The sequence below is a fragment of the Lithobates pipiens genome, unplaced genomic scaffold, assembly GCF_037356315.1.
Source record: "Lithobates pipiens isolate NorthernLeopardFrog02 unplaced genomic scaffold, aLitPip1_a1.2 Scaffold_18, whole genome shotgun sequence".
In the NCBI taxonomy this organism is placed as follows: Eukaryota; Metazoa; Chordata; class Amphibia; order Anura; family Ranidae; genus Lithobates; species Lithobates pipiens.
In genome coordinates, this window is record NW_027507758.1 from 24,108,976 (window position 1) to 24,130,337 (window position 21,362).

General features: G+C 45.1%; 1 protein-coding gene across 7 annotated transcripts in view; it reads right to left on the reverse strand.

Moving 5' to 3' along the window:
• PLCB4 (phospholipase C beta 4) overlaps positions 1 to 21,362 on the reverse strand; it is a 524,177-nt gene that overhangs the window by 351,659 nt on the left and 151,156 nt on the right. For 2 of the 7 annotated variants that reach the window (XM_077485486.1, XM_077485484.1), the window contains exon 1: positions 1,927 to 2,125. The exons of the other annotated variants lie outside the window; for them this stretch is intronic. The gene's annotated coding sequence lies outside the window, so the exon portion shown is untranslated. Of the gene's footprint in view, positions 1 to 1,926; positions 2,126 to 21,362 lie in introns of those variants that run through there. 7 annotated transcript variants of the gene reach the window in all.

Below are 21,362 nucleotides of genomic sequence, written 5' to 3' on the forward strand. Positions count from 1 at the left end.
CAAATCCATCAGAGAGATAGCAGCAACATTAGGAGAGGCCAAATCAACAGTTTGTTACATTCTTAGGAAAGAAGGATGCACTGGTGAACTCAGCAACATAAAAAGGCCCAGATGTCCATGGAAGATAACAGTGGTGGATGATCGCAGGATCCTCTCTATGGTAAAGGAAAACCCATTCATAACATCCAGATAAGTGAAGGACACTCTCCAGGAGGTGGGCATATCATTGTCAACATCTACAATCAAGAGAAGACTTCAGGACAGCAAATACAGAGGATTCAAGGTGCAAACCATCCATAAGCCTGAAGAATAGAAAAGTGAGATTAAACTTTGCTAACAAATGGCTAAAAAGCCAGACCAGTTCTGGAAAAGCATTATTTGGACGGATGAAACTAAGATTAATCTGTACTGGAACGACGGGAACAAAAAAGCGTGGAGAAGTCTTGGAACAGCTCATGATCCAAAGCACACAACAGCATCTGTGGTCACATGGTGGAGCTTGCAGTGTAATGGCATGGGCATGCATGGCTTCCAGTGGCACTGGGTCATTGGTGTTTATTGATGATGTGACAGAAGACAGAAGCAACCCGGATGAATTCTGCAATGTTTAGAGATATACTGTCAGCCCAGATTCAGCCAAATGCAGCAAAGTTGATTTGGGGCTGCCCTTCACAGTACAGATAGACAATGATCCAAAACCCCTGCCAAAGCAACACATGAGTCTTTGAAGGAAAAGAAGTGAAATATTCTGTAATGGCCAAGTCAATCACCTGATCTCAACCCAATTGAGCATTTCACTCGCTGAAGGCAAAACTAAAGGCAGAAAGACCCACAAATAAAGAACGACTGAAGACAGCTGCAGTTAGAGCCTGGCAAAGCATTGGAAAGGAGGAAACCTATGTCCATGGGTTCCAGACTTCAGGCAGTCATTACCAGTAAAGGATTCTCAACAAAATATTAAAAATGAACATTTTATTTATGATTATATTAATTTGTCCAATCATATTTGAGCCACAGAAAATAGGGAAACTGTGTATAAAAATGGTTGCAGTTCCTAAAATTTGTACTTGATATTTATGTTCAACCCCTTGAAATAGAGTCTGTATTTCAAATTAGTTTGGATTGTTTCGGTTTAATCTAATTTTGGTGGCATGCAGAGCCAAAAGTATGAAAATGGTGCCCGTGTCCAAATATATTTGGACCTAACTCTCTCTCTCTCTCTCTCTCTCTCTCTCTCTCTCTCTCTCTCTCTCTCTCTCTCTCTCTCTATATATATATATATATATATATATATATATATAAATAGCTCCCTTAGGATCGGTTCACACCTATGCAGTTTACTTTTGGTCGTTTCTGCGGTACTTTTTGCTGTGCGTTTTTGCACATGCAATTTTACAGCGATTTGCAGTTTGAGTTTTTAATGCTTTTTTTGGGCAGTTTGTTGTTGGGCAGACTAGAGAATGCAAATCGCTGGCAAAAACACACCATAGTTAATTTATATATATATATATATATATATATATATATATATATATATATATATATATATATATATATATATATATATATATAGAGAGAGAGAGAGAGAGAGAGAGATCTATCTATCTATCTATCTATCTATCTATCTATCTATCTATCTATCTATCTATCTATCTATCTATCTATATATATATATATATATATGGCACTGAATTAAATAAAAATGTATATAAAAATATTTTTAAAAAAATTCCTTTAGCTATCTTTTTAGTGTCTTAGGTGGCCACTTTAAGAGCAATAAGCGAAGTGACCGCACTGCTTTTTTTTTTTTTTTAATGATTTACTCTTGTGTTGTCATTCCCAGCTCTCCCTGCTCTAGACTGTGAAATGTGCAAACACCGGGGAGATAAAAAGAAAGTTCAAAGTCTAATTGAACATAAAACATACCTTACATGGAGGCAACACAAAGAGAATTCTTCCCCCTAAAAGCTTACAATCAAAGCTGTGTCTCTGGCATTATAAATCCAAACAAAAGCTCATCTGTTGCAGGTTGTAGCTTCCGGTCAGAGATTGGGAACACACAGGTGTCGTGCTGCAATAATGCACCCAGCATAACGGCTGGAGGGAACAGCCAGGAATAGAAGCACAAGACACACAGAGGGTGTAACTTGTAGGTAACTGAACCAGTGAATTCCTCATACATAGCGATGACGCATCAGCTGCTCCGTCTACTCACCTTCATTCAATGCTGCCTTCATATTGCTTTCTATGTGTGCTAGTATGGACTATCATTTATATTACAGGAGGATTACAGGGAGATTATAACATGACTCAAAAAATCTCTCACTTAAAAAAAACAGGTTTTCATTTAAAGTCAACCTGTCCTTAACCTGGCCAATTCAATTTGGGAAAATGTGGAAAACCCTGAGCAGACGCCTCTTGCAGCAGCTAAAAATAACCGTCTATTTTATTTTTGGACCAGTTTTGTCTGTGCGCGTCTTTGGAATGGGCTTTCAGATTAGAGGTGTTTTTTTTTTTGGCGGGGGCGGTCACATCATTCAACTACCTTCTCATGCTTATGGCTTACCTAAGGGCTCATTCATATGTGCGTGACTGCTGCTCCTCTGAAAAGCAATCCACGCTCAGAACACTTTTCAGAGGTCTTTGACAGGCGACGAGGAGCTGTTACACAGTTACATATTAGGTGAGGTCGTAAAAAGACACAAGTCCATCAAGTCAAACCTATGTGTGTGATTATATGTCAGCATTACATTGTATATCCCTGTATGTTGCGGTCGTTCAGGTGCTTATCTAATAGTTTCTTGAAGCTATTGATGCCCCCCACTGAGACTACCGCCTGTGGAAGGGAATTCCACATCCTTTACCGCTCTTACAGTAAAGAACCGTCTACGTAGTTTAAGGTTAAACCTCTTTTCTTCTAATTTTAATGAGTGGCCACGAGTCTTGTTAAACTCCCCTTCCAGAAAAAGTTTTCTCCCTATTGTGGGGTCACCAGTACGGTATTTATAAATTGAAATCATATCCCCTCTCAAGTGTCTCTTCTCCAGAGAGAATAAGTTCAGTGCTCACAACCTTTCCTCATAACTAATATCCTCCAGACCCTTTATTAGCTTTGTTGCCCTTCTTTGTGTTCGCTCCATTTCCAGTACATCCTTCCTGAGGACTGGTGCCCAGAACTGGACAGTATACTCCAGGTGCGGCCGGACCAGAGTCTTGTAGAGCGGGAGAATTATTGTTTTATCTCTGGAGTTGATCTCCTTTTTTTAATGCCAATATTCTGTTTGTTTTGTTTGCAGCAGCTTGGCATTGCATGCCATTGCTGAGCCTATCATCTACTAGGACCCCCCAGGTCCTTTTCCATCCTGTTGTATCACCCCATAACAAATATATCCCCCCAGCCCCTTAGAAAGGGGACAACAAGGAGAGGTCAAAAATGGAAGCGAGTCACGGATCCTGAGGAAGTAAGCCAACTTGTGAAACGCGTCGATCCGCAACACCATTATATACACAAAGAAGTCTCATACCTAGGTTGTACACCATATGCAGTGATATTTTTTATTACCTCTTGTATCTCTTGACCTTCCCTCTTAGATTGTAAGCTTTAAAGAGCAGGGCCATCTGATACCTATTGTATTAATTTGTACTGTCCACCCTCAAGATGTACAGAGCTGTGTAAACTGTTGGCGCTATTTAAATCCTGTATAATAATATTAATAATAATTGTAACCATTTTTTTTAATTGTATAATAAACATTGTGAATGTTCTATCCACATTGATGTACATGACTTTTTTATGGCACAGTTAAAGTCCCATATCTGACATCTCCCCAATGTCCCTGTTATGGGGCTGGGGGGATTTATTTGCTGTTTTGTTAGAGGTATGGTGCCTGAAGAGTCACATTGATATTTACAGGAAGGTTCCACCATTAGTATATTCTATATTGTATCCCCCCTGCTTTAACTGCTTGGACCCTGCACTAGCACACTCCAGCCACATGCGTTGCACACAGCTGTGGGGTTCTTGTAGAGTGGGCCCGATCATTTGAATGAGTCGTGATCAGCGGGTGGTAGCACCCACCAAAAGCAACATTGGGTATAATTCCTACCATAACCGCAACATACGTACATCCCCAGCCACTGCCTTTGCAGCGAAAGGGAGAATGGTTTGGGGGGGGGCATAAAACCACAGCTCAAATGTGTGGTTTTACCTCCACCATCACCCCCCAACCACTGGTGTGCACAATCCCTTAAATTATCAACCCTTTGGCTGAAACAACTGGGCGCTGACCTCCTTACTGCAATATGACCACACCAAGCAAAAATCTTATTGGTGTTATAAATCTTAGCAGTGTATAAATCTTATAATGTTATAAATCTTATAAAATCTTATAAAAAATAAATCTTAGAGCTATTTGTCCTGTGAAACTGCATGTGCAATCGTTCTGTGCAAATGAAAGCCAAATCAAATGTTATCAGGCTATTTTTTTCCAGGTCAAATGCTCTTCATTCATACAAAATAGAGGGAGTCATGAAATACTGCATTATGGCCACTAGATGGAGCAGATGATAAAAGAAACCTGAGGACTCATGGAGAGGGGTGAGGTTATAGGGGGAAGCCCAGGGGGCGTGTCCATAAACATTTTTAGTGTCCATTCACCTGGTGATTGGTACCAAGTACCAGCCTATGACACAGGGTCTTTGAAAATCAAGCCTGCGTCCCGTACTGTATAGTTAAGATAAATACTTATTTACTATGACTGTCAACTCTCATAATGTGGTATTTTTCTGATTCACTCACTACAGAGAGAAATAACATAGCCAAATAACATTGGTTGTGGCCTCTATTTGCACAGAGCTACTGTGCATGCCTCCTATAGGTAGCAATATAACCCAAAGGTTTTAAGACTTTGTGTTCCTCAAAGGACAAGAAAGAAAAACTATTTTTCCCAACATGGAACCAAGAGACAGGAGGTCTCAACCAGGGCTCTGAGGAGCCCTAACCAGGAGTCCCAAGACAGGAACTCTCAACCAGGGGTGAGAGGTGCCCTATCCAACAGCTAAGACAGGAGGTCTCCCCCAGGGGTGAGAGGTGCCCCAGCCAGGAGCCAAGATACAGGAGGTCTCACCCAGGGGTCAGCAGAGGTACCCTAGCCAGTAGTCAAGAGACAGGAGGTCTCATTCGGGGGTTTGAGCTGCCCTAGCCAAGAGCTAAGAGACAGGAGGTCTCACCCAAGGGTCTGAGGAGCCCTAACCAGGAGTCAAGAGGCAGAAGGTCTAAACCAGGGGTCAGAGGTGCCCTAGCCAGAAGCTAGGAGATTGGAGGTCTCACCTAGAGGTCAGAAAAGCCCTAGCCAGGGACTAAGAAACAGGAGGTCTCAATCAGAGGTTTGAGGAACCCTAGCCAGTAGTCAAGAGACAGGAGGTCTTATCCAGGGGTTTGAGGAGCTCTAGCCAGAAGTCAAGAGACAAGATGTCTCATCCAGGGGTCTGAGGAGCCCTAGCCAGGAGTCAAGAGACAGGAGGTCTCATTCGGGGGTTTGAGCTGCCCTAGCCAAGAGCTAAGAGACAGGAGGTCTCACCCAAGGGTCTGAGGAGCCCTAACCAGGAGTCAAGAGGCAGAAGGTCTAAACCAGGGGTCAGAGGTGCCCTAGCCAGAAGCTAGGAGATTGGAGGTCTCACCTAGAGGTCAGAAAAGCCCTAGCCAGGGCTAAGAAACAGGAGGTCTCAATCAGAGGTTTGAGGACCCCTAGCCAGTAGTCAAGAGACAGGAGGTCTTATCCAGGGGTTTGAGGAGCTCTAGCCAGAAGTCAAGAAACAAGATGTCTCATCCAGGGGTCTGAGGAGCCCTAGCCAGGAGTCAAGAGACGGGAGGTCAGAAGAAGGGTTCAGAGGTGCCCTAGCCAGGAGCCAGGAGACAGGAGGTCTCATCCAGGAGTTTGAGGAGCCCTAGCCAGGAGTCAAGAAACAGGAGGTCTAAAGCAGGGGTCAGAGGTGCCCTAGCCAGTAGTCAAGAGACAGGAGGTCTCATTCGGGGGTTTGAGCAGCCCTAGCCAAGAGCTAAGAGACAGGAGGACTCACCCAGGGGTCTGAGGAGCCCTAACCAGGAGTCAAGAGGCAGAAGGTCTAAACCAGGGGTCAGAGGTGCCCTAGCCAGAAGCTAGGAGATTGGAGGTCTCACCTAGAGGTCAGAAAAGCCCTAGCCAGGGACTAAGAAACAGGGGGTCTCACCCAGAGGTTCGAGGAGCCCTAGCCAGTAGTCAAGAGACAGGAGGTCTTATCCAGGGGTCTGAGGAGCCCTAGCCAGGAGTCAAGAGACAGGAGGTCAGAAGAAGGGTTCAGAGGTGCCCTAGCCAGGAGCCAGGAGACAGGAGGTCTCATCCAGGAGTTCGAGGAGCCCTAGCCAGGAGTCAAGAAACAGGAGGTCTAAAGCAGGGGTCAGAGGTGCCCCAGCCAGGAGCTAAGAGACAGGAGGTCTCACCCCGGGGTTCGAGGAGCCCTTGGCAGGAGTCAAAAGATAGGAGGTCTCATCTAGGGGTTTGAAGAGCCCTAGCCAGGAGTCAAGAGACAGGAGATCTCATCCAGGGGTCCGAGGGGCCCTAGCCAGGAGCCAAGAGACAGGAGGTCTAAACTGGGGGTCAGAGGTGCCCCAGCCAGTAGCCAGGAGTTCTTGTCCCAAGAGTCAGGTTGGCTCCTATTGGGGTGTCAGAAGAACCCCTACCCAGAGGCCAGGAGTAGGCCCTGCAGCAGCGTGCTGCAACTAAAGGCTGAGTGAGCCTAGAGAACAAGAAAAGCTGGGCAACACAGTCAGAGGCCCTGCTAAGAGGAGCAGCAGTTCTGCTGACAACGGAGTCAGGTGACTTGGCATTTCCAGTTAACTGTGATATGGAAAAACCCCTGTGGGGGGCAACTGGTGATTATGTGAACCTTCCGTTTTGTTCAATAAAAGTGGGCTGCCACGTCCTTAAATACAGTTTGGACTGGCACAACTCATTGGAACAGCACCTACCACATAAACATACTCACCCCAATGCCGACTGAATAACATACTAAATAATTCAATTATATGAAAATAAAAAAATAAATATGCCCTTTAAAGACTTCAATAAATAAAAAAAAAAACATGGAAAAGACCTACAAATGAAACTCCATTGAGTCACCCGTTCTACTATTGTATGCCGGCCAACTAAAGCGATGTCATGTTCTTTTATTACTGGAAGTTAAATAGGAAAACCCCCAACAAATAAACTAAACTTAACATACTAGTCTGACTGCTTCAGTCATTTATTTACTGATAACAAATATTTGTCTGGTGCTCAAACACCTCGCTAATGCGTGCTGAACAATCACCCCGGAGTGCTGGCAGACAACCAACCGCCAGCTATGCCCTCCCTGGATCTCATTAAAGGGATAAGGCGTCTTCTGCATGGGCAGTTCCTCTGCCATTGTACTACCCCGGCTACAATTACCCCCCACTTACTCCCAGGCTGCAGGAGTCCGAATAAAATAAACAGACCGTTCGATTTCATATACACTCGCTGGCCACTTTATTAGGTACACATGTAACAATCAGTATTTTTTCCTAGAAAATGACTTAAAACCCCAAAACATTTTATATATATTTTTTAAAGCAGTGGCCCCAGAGCAGGGGGTCTCAAACTGGCGGCCCTCCAGCTGCTGCAGAACTATAAGTCCCATGAGGCATTGCAAGGCTGACAGTTACAAGCGCGACTCCCAAATGCATGATTTTTTTTGCAATTTTTTAATGGCACACTTTTTTTTTTATTTTAAGCGCTTCGCCCCCAGAAGATTTTACCCCCTTCCTGACCAGAGCACTTTTTCAGATTCGGCATTGCGTCGATTTAACTGACAATTGCGCGGTCGTGCGACGTTGCACCCAAACAAAATTGACGTCTTTTTTTTACACAAATAGAGCTTTCTTTTGGTGGTATTTGTTCACGTCTGTGGTTTTTTTAGTTTTTTTTTTGCACTATAAACAAAAAAAGAACGACAATTTTCCAAAAAACTCATTATTTTTTACTTTTTGCTATAATAAATATCCCCCCAAAAACATTAAAAAAATTTTTTTTCCTCAGTTTAGGCTGATACGTATTCTTCTACATATTTTTGGTAAACAAAGCGTATACTGATTAGTTTGCGCAAAAATTATCACGTCTACAAAATAGGGGAATTGTTTTATGGCATTTTTATTAAAAAAATGTTTTATTAGTAATGGCGGCGATCTGCGATTTTTTATCATGACTGTGAAGTTTTAACGGACACATCGGATACTTTTGACACTATTTTGGGACCATTGTCATTTATACAGCAATCAGTGCTATAAAAATTCACTGCTTACTGTGTAAATGACATGGGCAGTGAAGGGGTTAAACACTAGGGGGTAGATGAAGGAGTTAAGTGTGTCCTAGGGAGTGATTCTAACTGTGGGGGGATGGGCTACTAGTCACATGACAGCGATCACTGCTCCCGATGACAGGGAGCGGTGATCTCTGTCATATGACGTGTGTTATATATTGTGTTTTTGTTGCATTAACCACTTGCCGTCCGCCGCACGCCGATATACGTCAGCACAATGGCAGCAGTGGGCAAATGGGCATACCTGCATGTCCCCTTTAATAGCCGGGGATAGTGCCCATCGCGTGCAGCGTGACCGTGCCCAGGGAAGCGACGGACTTGATGTCCGCAGTTCTTCCTGCGATCGTGTCACGGAGTCTCAGAATGGGGAAATGCCTTGTTTACAGCTCCCCGTTCTGAGGCTCCTCCTGATTTGCCGTCGTTTCAGCCAATCAGGTGACGTGTAACAGATCCGTGCATCTGATTGGCAGAGAGGCAGTTTAGTGTTAGGAAAGCAAACATTCACTCGCTTCTCTAACACAGCTGAGTGACCTGTGAGCGCCCAGCATGGCGCTCGCAGGTCACCGTTTTTGATGCCTATTAGAGCCCATGTCTCTTATTAGGTGCTTCGAAGAAAAAAAAACGCTGCTGTAATTCAGGATGCCCGGCGCACAAAAAAAGGCCAGAGCCTGAATAGGAGGAGGCAGTGGCGGCCATAGATAGATTCATGGCAATGCATGAATCTATCTATTGGTGATAGAGGAGTGGAGAGAGAAGGGGGGGGCGACCCGTGCGCCCCTTATGGACGCATCACCACTGGTGGGGCGATTGCTGTTTGCGTGTGTGCGAGACCGTCACGCGTGTTCGCCTTTTCGCACAAGCACTGGAGGACAGGGGCACTTGAATTTTTTATTTTTTTATTTATTATTATTATTCATTTTTTTATTTTTACACTGTTGCTTTAAATGTTTTGCTCACGCCAGTTCACGCCATAGAAACACATTTTTGATGTGTCCCAGATGCTTTTCTGCATGTGCGTTTTTGACGCATTTTTTAAAGTGTTCCAGTGCGTTTTTGGTGCGTTTTTGGTGCAGTCCGGTGCATTTCCCCTCCCTCTTTTTTCTTATCGTTAAATAAGGACATCTGCATTCCAGTGCGTTTTTGATGCGTTTTACAGCATTACAGTACAGTACAGTCCTGTGCAGGAAAAATGCAGCCTGTTCTACTTTTTTTTTTTTCCCCTGGAACTGAAACGCACTGGAACTGCAAGCACTGGTGTGAGCTATGCCATTGAAAACCATACAACCTACTTTCCATGCGTTTTTGATGCAGAAAAAAAACGCACTGGACTGCATGCGGTGTGAAGTGGTCCTTATTGCAAATAACTGTGACAGCAATAGACATGTGACAGGTACTCTTTATGGAGAGATCTGGGGTCTACAAGACTCCAAATACCTCCTCGTCCCTCCTCTGCACGTAAAATAATTTTACCGCGATTTGTGTTTTTGAATGCTTTTGATTTTAAAATCGCACCCATTGTTTCCTGGTAAATTAGAGGTGATGTCATGTCGTCACTTCCGGTTTACTATTATGAACAGCCGATCCCAATGGGACGGGAGAGCCCGAGAGAGCCGCGGGACGGGCAGGGTTGTCCCCTTCCGCTGCTTGTAATAGCAATCGAGCGGCTAGTTAGCAGATCCGATTGCTATTACAGGAGAGTCTATCAGTGCTACCTCTCAGTGCCCTTCAGTGCCACCTACCAGTGCCCATCAGTGCAGCCTATTAGTGTAGATAATGCACTCACCGGAACCATTTACCCCATGCAGGGGTATTGCGCTTTCACAATATCTGCCACTGTGTAGCAAACAAAATACTTTTTCCTGTGTCAGCTGTTTGTTTCCGTGCTTGCAGTATGAGATGTAAGGTTCTCCTTTAGCTTTCCCTTCGTAACTCCTATATGCAGAAAAGAAACATCTCCATAGTGTATTACCCTTTAAAAAAGTTAAATTTAATGTATAAAAGTGGAAACGTACTCACATGTAATGCAGTAATAAAGAGCTTTGAAATACAGGAAGCCGAGAAGGTTTGCTTTCCACGGCTCTAAACCAGAAGTGACGTAAAAACGCTGGTAGCTCCGCCCTACGTGTTTCGTCACTAAGACGTCACCCAGATACTATGAAATCACAATACACCTGCGTGGGGTGAATGGTTCTGGTGAGTGCATTACCTATAGGGCACCCATAAGAAGCACTGAGCACAGATTTGAAGAGCACCTGTCACCTTTCATTCTATTTATTTTTATGATTTTAAAATGAACTATGGACTATTGTTGAGCACAGCATATATTACATAAGTTTGGTGAAACTGATACAGGGGAGTATCACTCAGGCACGCATTCAAAGGGCACTAGTCACTTTCTGAATAAGATTTTTTGTATACATTTCTAGTAAATGCACTGTGGTTCACATAGCTATGTTTTTATTTCTTTGCATTTGACCTTATAAGCCACACTGAGGCTACATTTAATAAAGTGATTGGCAATTTAAATAGAAGCATATCTGACTTCTGCACAAGTACATTGGCATCATTTGCACATATTTGGTTCACACTAAGCATAAGACACTTTGTTTTTGTTTCTGTTTTTGGTTTTGATTTTGAGAACTATTACATTGGCATCTCTTATAAGTCATACAGGGGCATATGACATTGCACCCTAGAACAGCGCCATTCCTACCTTTCCCATTTACTAAAGTGCCCGGTAGGCAAGTGGTTAAAGTAATCTTATGCCTTGTACACACGGTCGGACATTCCGACAACAACATCCGTCGGAAAGATTTTTTCCGACGGATTTTGTCCTAAACTGGTGTTGCATACACACGGCCGGACAAAGTTGTCGGAAAATCCGATCGTTCGGAACGTGATGACGTCCGTTCGTGACGACGGAACTACGTTGAGGCTAGCAGCCAATAGCTTTGGTCTCGTAATTTGATCTGAGCATGGCGTGGCACTTTGTCCGATCGGAAATTCTCTACAAACGTTCGGAAAAAGTCTGATCGGATTTTTTTGTCGGAAAATTTTAGATCCTGCTCTCAAACTTTTTCCGTCTGAAATTCCGACGGAAAAAGTCCGATAGAGCTCACGCACGAATGGATTTTCTGACAAGATAGTCCGATCGGACCTTTTGCGTCTGAATTTCCGACTGCGTGTACAGGGCATTATTCTAAGCAAATCTGAACTTTCATAAGCCCTTCATGACCTGCATGAGAAGTTTCCTAGAGAAGAGAGGACAGCTATGACTACAAGACTACATGCAATGCCCCGACAACATGACTGTGTTGAGGCCACAGCGGGTGAGGTTAGTGCGCGATTGTTTGTTGCTAGGAGAAAACTATGGAGGAGAGGAAAGATCATTGATATGAGTGACTAAGTGCCCAGGAATAGGTTATTCATTTATTCAAGGTAACAAGAAACACCTCGCTCTCCATTGTACTCTATTATACCCGTGTCAGCGTTCTCCTTCATTATTGCATTTCATGTTTTGACTGTGAAGTATGAATTGACCCAGAGGAGTGTACACAGTATTCCTTCAATGGTGTCATTATGCAGAGGTCCTTCCCCACTGACGACTTACCAATCAGATTCATTGTAGGAGCCCTAGAACATACCGCAGTATAGATAGCTAGATATAGTATGGATTGAAAAGATATTCTGCAAACTTATCCTATTAGAGTTATGAATGAAACTCAACTTAAAGAGGACCTTCAGCCTGCTTGCAAAGAAGTCAGCAGCTACAAATATATGAGCCACGCTGTGCAGTGTGAATGGTCCACAAGCCTCGTGGGACATTTGACATGTCACAGAAGGTTGTGGGCAACCGACACTGACACCAATGCTGGTGGTTATTATAGCATTCACTGACACCAGTGCTGGGGGTTAATATTGTGTCCATTGACACCTGTGCTGGGGGTTATTATTGTGTCCATTGACACCAGTGCTGGGGGTTATTACTGTGTTCACTGACACCAGTGCTGGGGGTTATTACTGTGTTTACTGACACCAGTGCTGGGGGTTATTATTGTGTTCACTGACACCAGTGCTGGAGGTTATTATTGTGTTCACTGATACAAGTGCTGGGGGTTATTATTGTATTCACCGACACCAGTGCTGGAGGTTATTATTGTGTTCACTGACACCAGTGCTGGGGGTTATTACTGTGTTCACTGACACCAGTGCTAGGGGTTATTACTGTGTTCACTGATACCAGTGCTGGGGGTTATTATTGTGTTTATTGACAGCAGTGCTGGGGGTTATTATTGTGTTCACCGACACCAGTGCTGGAGGTTATTATTGTGTTCACTGATACAAGTGCTGGAGGTTATTATTGTGTTCACCGACACCAGTGCTGGAGGTTATTATTGTGTTCACTGACACCAGTGCTGGGGGTTATTACTGTGTTCACTGACACCAGTGCTAGGGGTTATTACTGTGTTCACTGACACCAGTGCTGGGGGTTATTATTGTGTTTATTGACAGCAGTGCTGGGGGTTATTATTGTGTTCACCGACACCAGTGCTGGAGGTTATTATTATGTTCACTGATACAAGTGCTGGGGGTTATTATTGTGTTCACCGACACCAGTGCTGGAGGTTATTATTGTGTTCACTGACAGCAGTGCTGGGGGTTATTATTGTGTTCACTGACACCAATGCTGGGGGTTATTATTGTGTTCACCGACACCAGTGCTGGAGGTTATTATTGTGTTCACTGACACCAGTGCTGGGGGTTATTATTGTGTTCACCGACACCAGTGCTGGGGGTTATTATTGTGTTCACCGACACCAGTGCTGGAGGTTATTATTGTGTTCACTGACACCAGTGCTAGGGGTTATTATTGTGTTCACCGACACCAGTGCTGGGGGTTATTATTGTGTTCACCAAAACCAGGGCTGGGGGTTATTATTGTGTTCACCGACACCAGTGCTGGGGGTTATTATTGTGTTCACCAACACCAGTGCTGGGGGTTATTATTGTGTTCACTGACACCAGTGCTGGGGGGTATTATTGCATTCACTGACACCAGTGCTGGGGATTATTATTGCATTCACTGACACCAGTGCTGGGGGTTATTGCTGCATTCACTGACACCAGTGCTGGGGGGTTATTATTACGCACATCTCTGGATAACGATGGGGGCTCTGGTAAGTATCAGGGGGGCCCACAATACATTAGAGTGCTGCTCTGGCTCCATCAGTATGGGGAGTAAGCTAGATGATACCGCATCCGCATCAGGAGTGCCAGCAAGGGAGCAAAAAAAAGAAAAAAAAGAAGAAAGACTCCCTAGTGCCCATGCATCCATGAAGTCTGGTAGTAGTAGTGATAACAGTGGCAACCTCAGCCTGGGCCCCAGCCAGACTCCCAACGCGTTTCGCTCTGCCCCAGAGCTTAGTCATGGTGGGAGCCCAGGCTGAGGTTGCCATTCTTATCACTACTACTACCAGACTTCATGAATGTGTGGGCAGTAGGGAGTCTTTCTTCTTTTAGCTCCAGTGAACACAGGAGCTGGGATGAGCTCCATCCCTCCTAATCATCTAGATTACTCCCCATACTAACGGAACATGAGCAGCACACTAATCTATTGTGGAGCCCCCTAATATTTACCATTGGCTCCTGTTAATGCCAATCACAGCCAGTGAGCCAATGAGGGGAGAGAGGGGGGCGATGTGTGTGAATGGACAGTGGCTCGGGAGCAAGCCTGGTTGGGTGCCTCAAGTATTGGGGGGGGGGGGGGGGGGGCTGCTGAACGGGGAAGGTTTTTTTACCTTCATGAATAGAATGCATGAAGGTAAAAAATAAATAAACTTGAGCCTTTGTATCCACTTTAAGCCTTCTACAAAGGGAATGCCGTAACTCACTAATCATTAGCAGTGCCATGATTTCTATAAATGGATTACAATTCCATTTCCTCCGATTACCAAGGAACCAATAAAAAAAAAAAAAAAAATTATCCAAACATTTCCACAATAACTGATCTCTTTAATACCAACAAAGCACAGCCCGGGCTTCATCCTGTGCCAACTCTCTGCAAAAAGTCCTTAAAAAGTTTTGTAAAGAGCACCTCTGCCAGAGAGCGCAGTCTGTGCGCCGCCCCGGCCGTCGCCTTCTCATTGTCCTCTTTAGAATTTCTGAAACCCCCCTTTTTTTTCTTTTTTATTCCTCTGGAGTTTATGGAAAGCAGATAAGGACGCCAATTACACCGCACTCTTCCCAAACTCTTCATGTTTACCGCAAAGAGCTGTGAATGCAAAATAGGCTTTGAATATACAAATGAAAAACACTGGTCTAAAACCGCTGGGAGATTTGCATGAGGCAGAACAGTATTATCAGGAGGCGTAGATTATGTTTCCATTTATCCTCCAAACTGATTCTCGTGTAATGAAAATGTCCCTATTTTGTCTCTAATTACCCAATGAGCTGTGTGTGGGGGGGAGGGGGAGGTATCAAAGGAATTTATAATTTCTTCAATAAAACATTCGGCGAAGCATATTGTGAAATTTCTCATCATTTCTCCTAATTTTACTAAAATGACCCTGCTTTCTCATTATATTTCCAGATTTTGTATCTCTCTGTACATTTATATTACAAAAAAAAAAAAAAAAAGATGATGGGAATGTCCATGATCAGCTTGGGAAATGTCAATTTTTTTCTTTTTTTTTAATCAGATACATTTTCTATTGTAACTTCAATATTTTACAAGCAGACATGTAGAACAATTACCGTATTTATTGGCGTATAACACACAATTTGTTTCCCTGAAAATCAGGTGCAAATAATGTGTGCTTGTTATACGCTGATACTTGCATTGGGCTGCCTCGGAGGGGACAGGAGGGCATGGGACGGTTGGACGGGGGAGGGGGGACGAGCGTCGTCAGAGTACATCTCCTGTTTACTTGGCGGCAGCTGTAATACGAAGTCCCGCCTCCTGGATCAGCATTGGGCCAGTATTCTGTTTATCATAGGAGTCGATCCAGGAGGCGGGACTTTGCAATGAAGAGGCCGTCTACTAAACAGGAGATCTTCGCTCTATATAATCTGATGCGCGGATGCAAATGGGCATGGATCAGGCTGCATTGATGGGCAATGGTGAGGCTGCAGATGGGCACTGATCAGGCTACATTGATGGGCAATGGTGAGGCTGCAGATGGGCACTGATCAGGCTATATTGATGGGCAATGGAGAGGCTGCAGATGGGCACTGATTAGGCTGCATTGATGGGCAATTTTGAGGCTGCAATGATGGGCAATGGAGAGGCTGCAATGATGGGCAATGGAGAGGCTGCAGATGGGCACTGATCAGGCTACATTGATGGGCAATGGTGAGGCTGCAGATGGGCACTGATCAGGCTACATCGATGGTCAATGGTGAGGCTGCAGATGGGCACTGATCAGGCTACATTGATGGGCAATGGTGAGGCTGCAGATGGGCACTGATCAGGCTACATTGATGGGCAATGGTGAGGCTGCAGATGGGCACTGATCAGGCTACATTGATGGGCAATGGTGAGGCTGCAGATGGGCACTGATCAGGCTATATTGATGGGCAATGGAGAGGCTGCAGATGGGCACTGATTAGGCTGCATTGATGGGCAATTTTGAGGCTGCAATGATGGGCAATGGAGAGGCTGCAATGATGGGCAATGGAGAGGCTGCAGATGGGCACTGATCAGGCTACATTGATGGGCAATGGTGAGGCTGCAGATGGGCACTGATCAGGCTACATCGATGGTCAATGGTGAGGCTGCAGATGGGCACTGATCAGGCTACATTGATGGGCAATGGTGAGGCTGCAGATGGGCACTGATCAGGCTACATTGATGGGCAATGGTGAGGCTGCAGATGGGCACTGATCAGGCTACATTGATGGGCAATGGTGAGGCTGCAGATGGGCACTGATCAGGCTATATTGATGGGCAATGGAGAGGCTGCAGATGGGCACTGATTAGGCTGCATTGATGGGCAATTTTGAGGCTGCAATGATGGGCAATGGAGAGGCTGTAGATGGGCACTGATCAGGCTACATTGATGGGCAATGGTGAGGCTGCAGATGGGCACTGATCAGGCTACATTGATTGGCAATGGTGAGGCTGAAGATGGGCACTGATCAGGCTACATTGATGGGCAATGGTGAGGCTGCAGATGGGCACTGATCAGGCTACATCGATGGGCAATGGTGAGGCTGCAGATGGGCACTGATCAGGCTACATCGATGGGCAATAGTGAGGCTGCAGATGGGCACTGATCAGGCTACATTGATGGGCAATGGAGAGGCTGCAAATGGGCACTGATTAGGCTGCATTGATGGGCAATTTTGAGGCTGCAATGATGGGCAATGGAGAGGCTGCAATAATGGGCAATGGAGAGGCTGCAGATGGGCACTGATCAGGCTACATTGATGGGCAATGGTGAGGCTGCAGATGGGCACTGATCAGGCTACATTGATGGGCAATGGTGAGGCTGCAGACGGGCACTGATCAGGCTACATCGATGGGCAATGGTGAGGCTGCTGATGGGCACTGATCAGGCTACATCGATGGGCAATGGTGAGGTTGCAGATGGGCACACATCAGGCTACATTGATGGGCAATGAAGAGGCTGCAGGTGGGCACTGATACCGCATGATAGGCTCCAAAAAGAAAAATGTTATCGGTGCATTCCTAATTTTAAGGCTCCATGCACACTGGAGCTCATAAACTGCAGTTTATTGGAGTTTGGGCGTTTTTTTTTTAAAGCCCATAAACTCCACTCTATGTTAGCCTATGTGTCCATGCACACATGGACGTTTTTTTTAGCTTTAATGAGCAGTGGAGTTTATGGGCTTTTTACTGAATGCCAGAAATTCGCGTTCAAAGTGCCGTTTTTCACCGCCAAAAAACGGCAAACGCCGATAAACGCTCATAAACACGCGTTAATTAGTGTTCGGCATTCTATTTTTTTTTTCAACGCATCGTGGGAGTTTGGAATGCACTGTGGGATTTTTGGAGTGTCCTCTGTGCATTTTTAGTGAAAACGCCCATAAACGCCAACGCTCATAAACGCTAGTACAAAACGCTGTTAAAAGCAAGTTTTTCAACCAGCGTTTTCTGCCAGCAATCTGGCGTGCAGAAAAAGCTTTTTTTTTTGAGCTTCAGTGTGCATGGAGCCTAATCAGTCTCAATTTTCTTGCACTTTAATTGCATAAGAACCAGAGGCAAACTCTACATTGGAAAGGGTTTGATGTCCAAAGTGCAGGAAAGGGCTCACATATAAAGAAAGGGCATTTTGTAGAAAATGGTTCAGAAGCTCCGATCCTGATAACTTGCCAGTTTAATCAAATGCTCACTAAATAAAGAAACAGTTTCCTAATCTCTTTTATATTGCCTTCTGAGCTCTTATCTGTTGGAGCAGCCAGAAAAGTCTTACTGGGCGCAGCAGCAGCACATTCCCCTTAAATAGAAGTGTGGGGTTTCATTTCCATTTGTGGTTACAAGTGCCAGCGAGGTACCAATGGTTTCCCTACTGTTAGTCCTGACAAATAAGTCATGGACAGCATGCATGTAACAACACAGTCCGATCGCACATTTTCCGTCGGAAAGTCCGACCGTGTGTACAGGGCATTAGAGGGATATTTTAAAATATCTTGTGCCCTATACACACGGTTGGACATTCCGACGACAAAAATCTGTCAGATTTTTTCAGACGGATTTTGGCCCCAAACTTGTCTTGCGTACACACGGTCGCGCAAATTTGACGGAAAATCCGATCGTTCAGAACGAAGTGACGTACAACACGTACGACGGGACTATAAAGAGGCCAGTAGCCAATAGCTTTCGTCTCATAATTTATTCTGAGCATGCGTGGCACTTTGTGCGTCGGAATTGTCTACACGCGATCGGAATTTAAACAATCGGATTTTGCTGTCGGAAAAATTTTAGATCCAGCTCTCAAGCATTGTGTGTCAGAGATTCCGACGGAAAAAAGTCCGATGGAGCCCACGCACGGTCGGAATTTCCAACAACACAGTCCGATAGCACATTTTTCCGTCGGAAAGTCCGACCGTGTGTGGGCTCCATCGGACTTTTTTTCCGTCTGAATCTCCGACACACAATGTTTGAGAGCTGGATCTAACATTTTCCGACAGCAAAATCCGATCGTTTAAATTCCGATCGTGTGTAGACATTAGAGGGATATTTTAAAATATCTTATGCCTTTCCGACAACAAAATCCATCAGATTTTTCACGACGGATTTGGTGCCAAACTTGTGTTGCATACACACGGTCAAAGTTGTCAGAAAATCTGATCATTCGGAAGGAGGTGACGTTCGTTGCATATGACGGCACTACGTAGAGGTTAGTAGCCAATAGCTTTGGTCTCGTAATTTAATCTGAGCACGCGCGGCACTTTGTCCATCGGAATTCTCTACAAACGATCTGAAAAAGTCAGATCGGATTTTGTTGTCGGAAAATTTTAGATCCAGCTCTCAAACTTTTTCCGTCGGAAATTCCGACGGAAAAAGCCCGATACAGTCCACACACGATCGGATTTTCCGACAACATAATCCGATCAGACCTTTTCCGTCGGAAAATCCGACCGTGTGTACAGGGCATTACAGCTTTCACATGTTCAATTTAAATGCAACACTGTACCCAAATTTCATTTGGGTACAGTGTTGCATGACGGCGCAATTGCCCGTTAAAATAGCGCAGTGCTAAATCGCAAAAAATGGTTTGGTCATGAAGAGGGTAACACCTTCCGGAGGTCAGGTGGTTCAACGTTCACTTTTACAATTTTTCTCTTTACATTCACATTGTGCCCACATGATAAAGTTACATCAATTTCTTTACACCTGTCAAGATCTTTATCTTATAATATATCCAGTAAAATACTTCACCTGTATCAGCGTTAAGCTACACTACATTGCCAAATGTATTGGGACACATGCCGTTACACGCAAATTAACTTTAATGCCATCCCAGTCTTAGCCCTTGTACACACGATCGGAGATTCCGACGGAATGTGTCCAATCAGAGCGTTTTGTCGGATATTCTGACTGTGTGTGGTCTGCATTGGACTGTTTCCGTCGGAATATCTGTCGGACCAAATTTTCCAACTTGCCGGAAATATTTTCAGACAAACTGCTCCGATCGGACATACTCCGATCATGTGTAGAGAATTCCGATCGGACAAAGTGCCACGCATGCTCAGATCAAATTCCTACACCAAAGCTATTGGCTACTAGCCTGAATGTAGTCCCATCGTAACGAAATTACGTCATCACGTTCTGAATGATCGGATTTTTCGACAACTTTGTCCGACCGTGTGTATGCAACAGTTTCGGACAAGATCCGTTGGACAAAATCGGACGGATTTGGTTGTCGGAATCTCCGACCGTGTGTACAAGGGCTTAGTCCGTAGGGTTCAATATTGAGCTGGCCCACCCTTTGCAGCTATAACAGCTTCAACTCTTCTGGGAAGGCCGTCCACAAGGTTTAGGAGTGTGTCTATGGGAATGTTTGACCATTCTTCCAGAAGTCCATTTGTGAGGTAGGACACTGATGTCAGGGAAGAAGGCCTGGCTCATAGTCTCCGCTCAAATTCATCTCAAAGGTGTTTTATCGTGGTTGAGGTCAGGTCTCTGTGCAGGCCAGTCAAGTTCCTCCACCGCAAACTCGCTCATCCATGTCTTTATGGACCTTGCGTTGTGCACTGGTGCGCAGTCAGGTTGGAGCAGGAAGGGGCCATCCCCAAACTGTTCTCACAAAGTTGGGAGCATGAAGTTTAAAAATTGTCTTGGTATGCCGACGCCTTCAAAGTTCCCTTCACTCCAGCAAAGAGGCCGAGCCCAACCCCTGAGAAAGAAACTCACACCATAATCCCATAATCCCCCCTCCACCAAATGATTTGGACCAGTGCACCAAGCGAGTTCCATAAATACCAGTGGTGATGTGAAGGGGGGCAGAGGGCATGGCTGTGGTGGGGTGATGTGATGAGGGGAAGAAGGGGTGCTGTGGTATGGGGGTGATGTGATGGGTCGGGGAGAAGGCAATGGTGTGGGGGGATGATGTGAAAGGGGGGCAGAGGATATGGCTGTGGAGGGGATGGGGGAGGAGAGAAGGCAATGGTGTAGGGGCGTGATGTGAAAGGGGGACATCGGATGCCACTGTGGGGAGGGTGATGTGAAGGGGACAGAGGACACTGCTGTGATGTGCGAGGGGGCCAGAGAAACCCACTGTGGGGGCTGGGGGTGCCATGATGCCATGAAAAGTGTCCAGAGGACACCACTCTGAAGGGGAAAATGTGCCATGCAGTGGGGGAGTGTAATGTAAAGTGTAGGGGGAGGATTGCAGGGAGACATTGATGTAAGAACAGGTTTGTGATATAGGAGGAGTGGGGTTGTGACGTGAAGGAAAGCACAAATGTGCGATTTGGACCTCAGCTGGAATTTTTTTTTTTTTACTGAGCCATGAATTTTTAATCGGTACCCCCGGATTAAGGTATGCAACAGCTCAGGCTGATTACAGCCTAGCAACAACATACCGCAAATTAATTTGGGACACTACAGCATGGGGCAGGATCCCTTAACTTAGACTTATGCTGCGTATACACGACCAGACTTTGACGGACTAGGTCCGACTGAACGAATCCGTCGGACAATTCGATCATGTGTGGGCTTCATCTGACCTTTGCTGTCTAAAAAATCAGACGGACTTTAGATTTAGAACATTTCAAACCTTTTCAACGGACTCGAAAAACCCGTTCGTCTGTATGCTAGTCCGACGGACGAAAAAACCGACGCCTGGGCAGCTATTGGCTACCGGCTATGAACTTCCTTATTCTAGTCCGGTTGTACGTCATCACGTTCGAATCCGTCGGACTTTGGTGTGCTTGTGTGTGGCCAAGTTCATTCATTCGGAAAGTCCGTCGGAACTCCGCCGAAAGTTCGTCGGGAAGACCGTCAGACCTAGTCCGTCTAAACG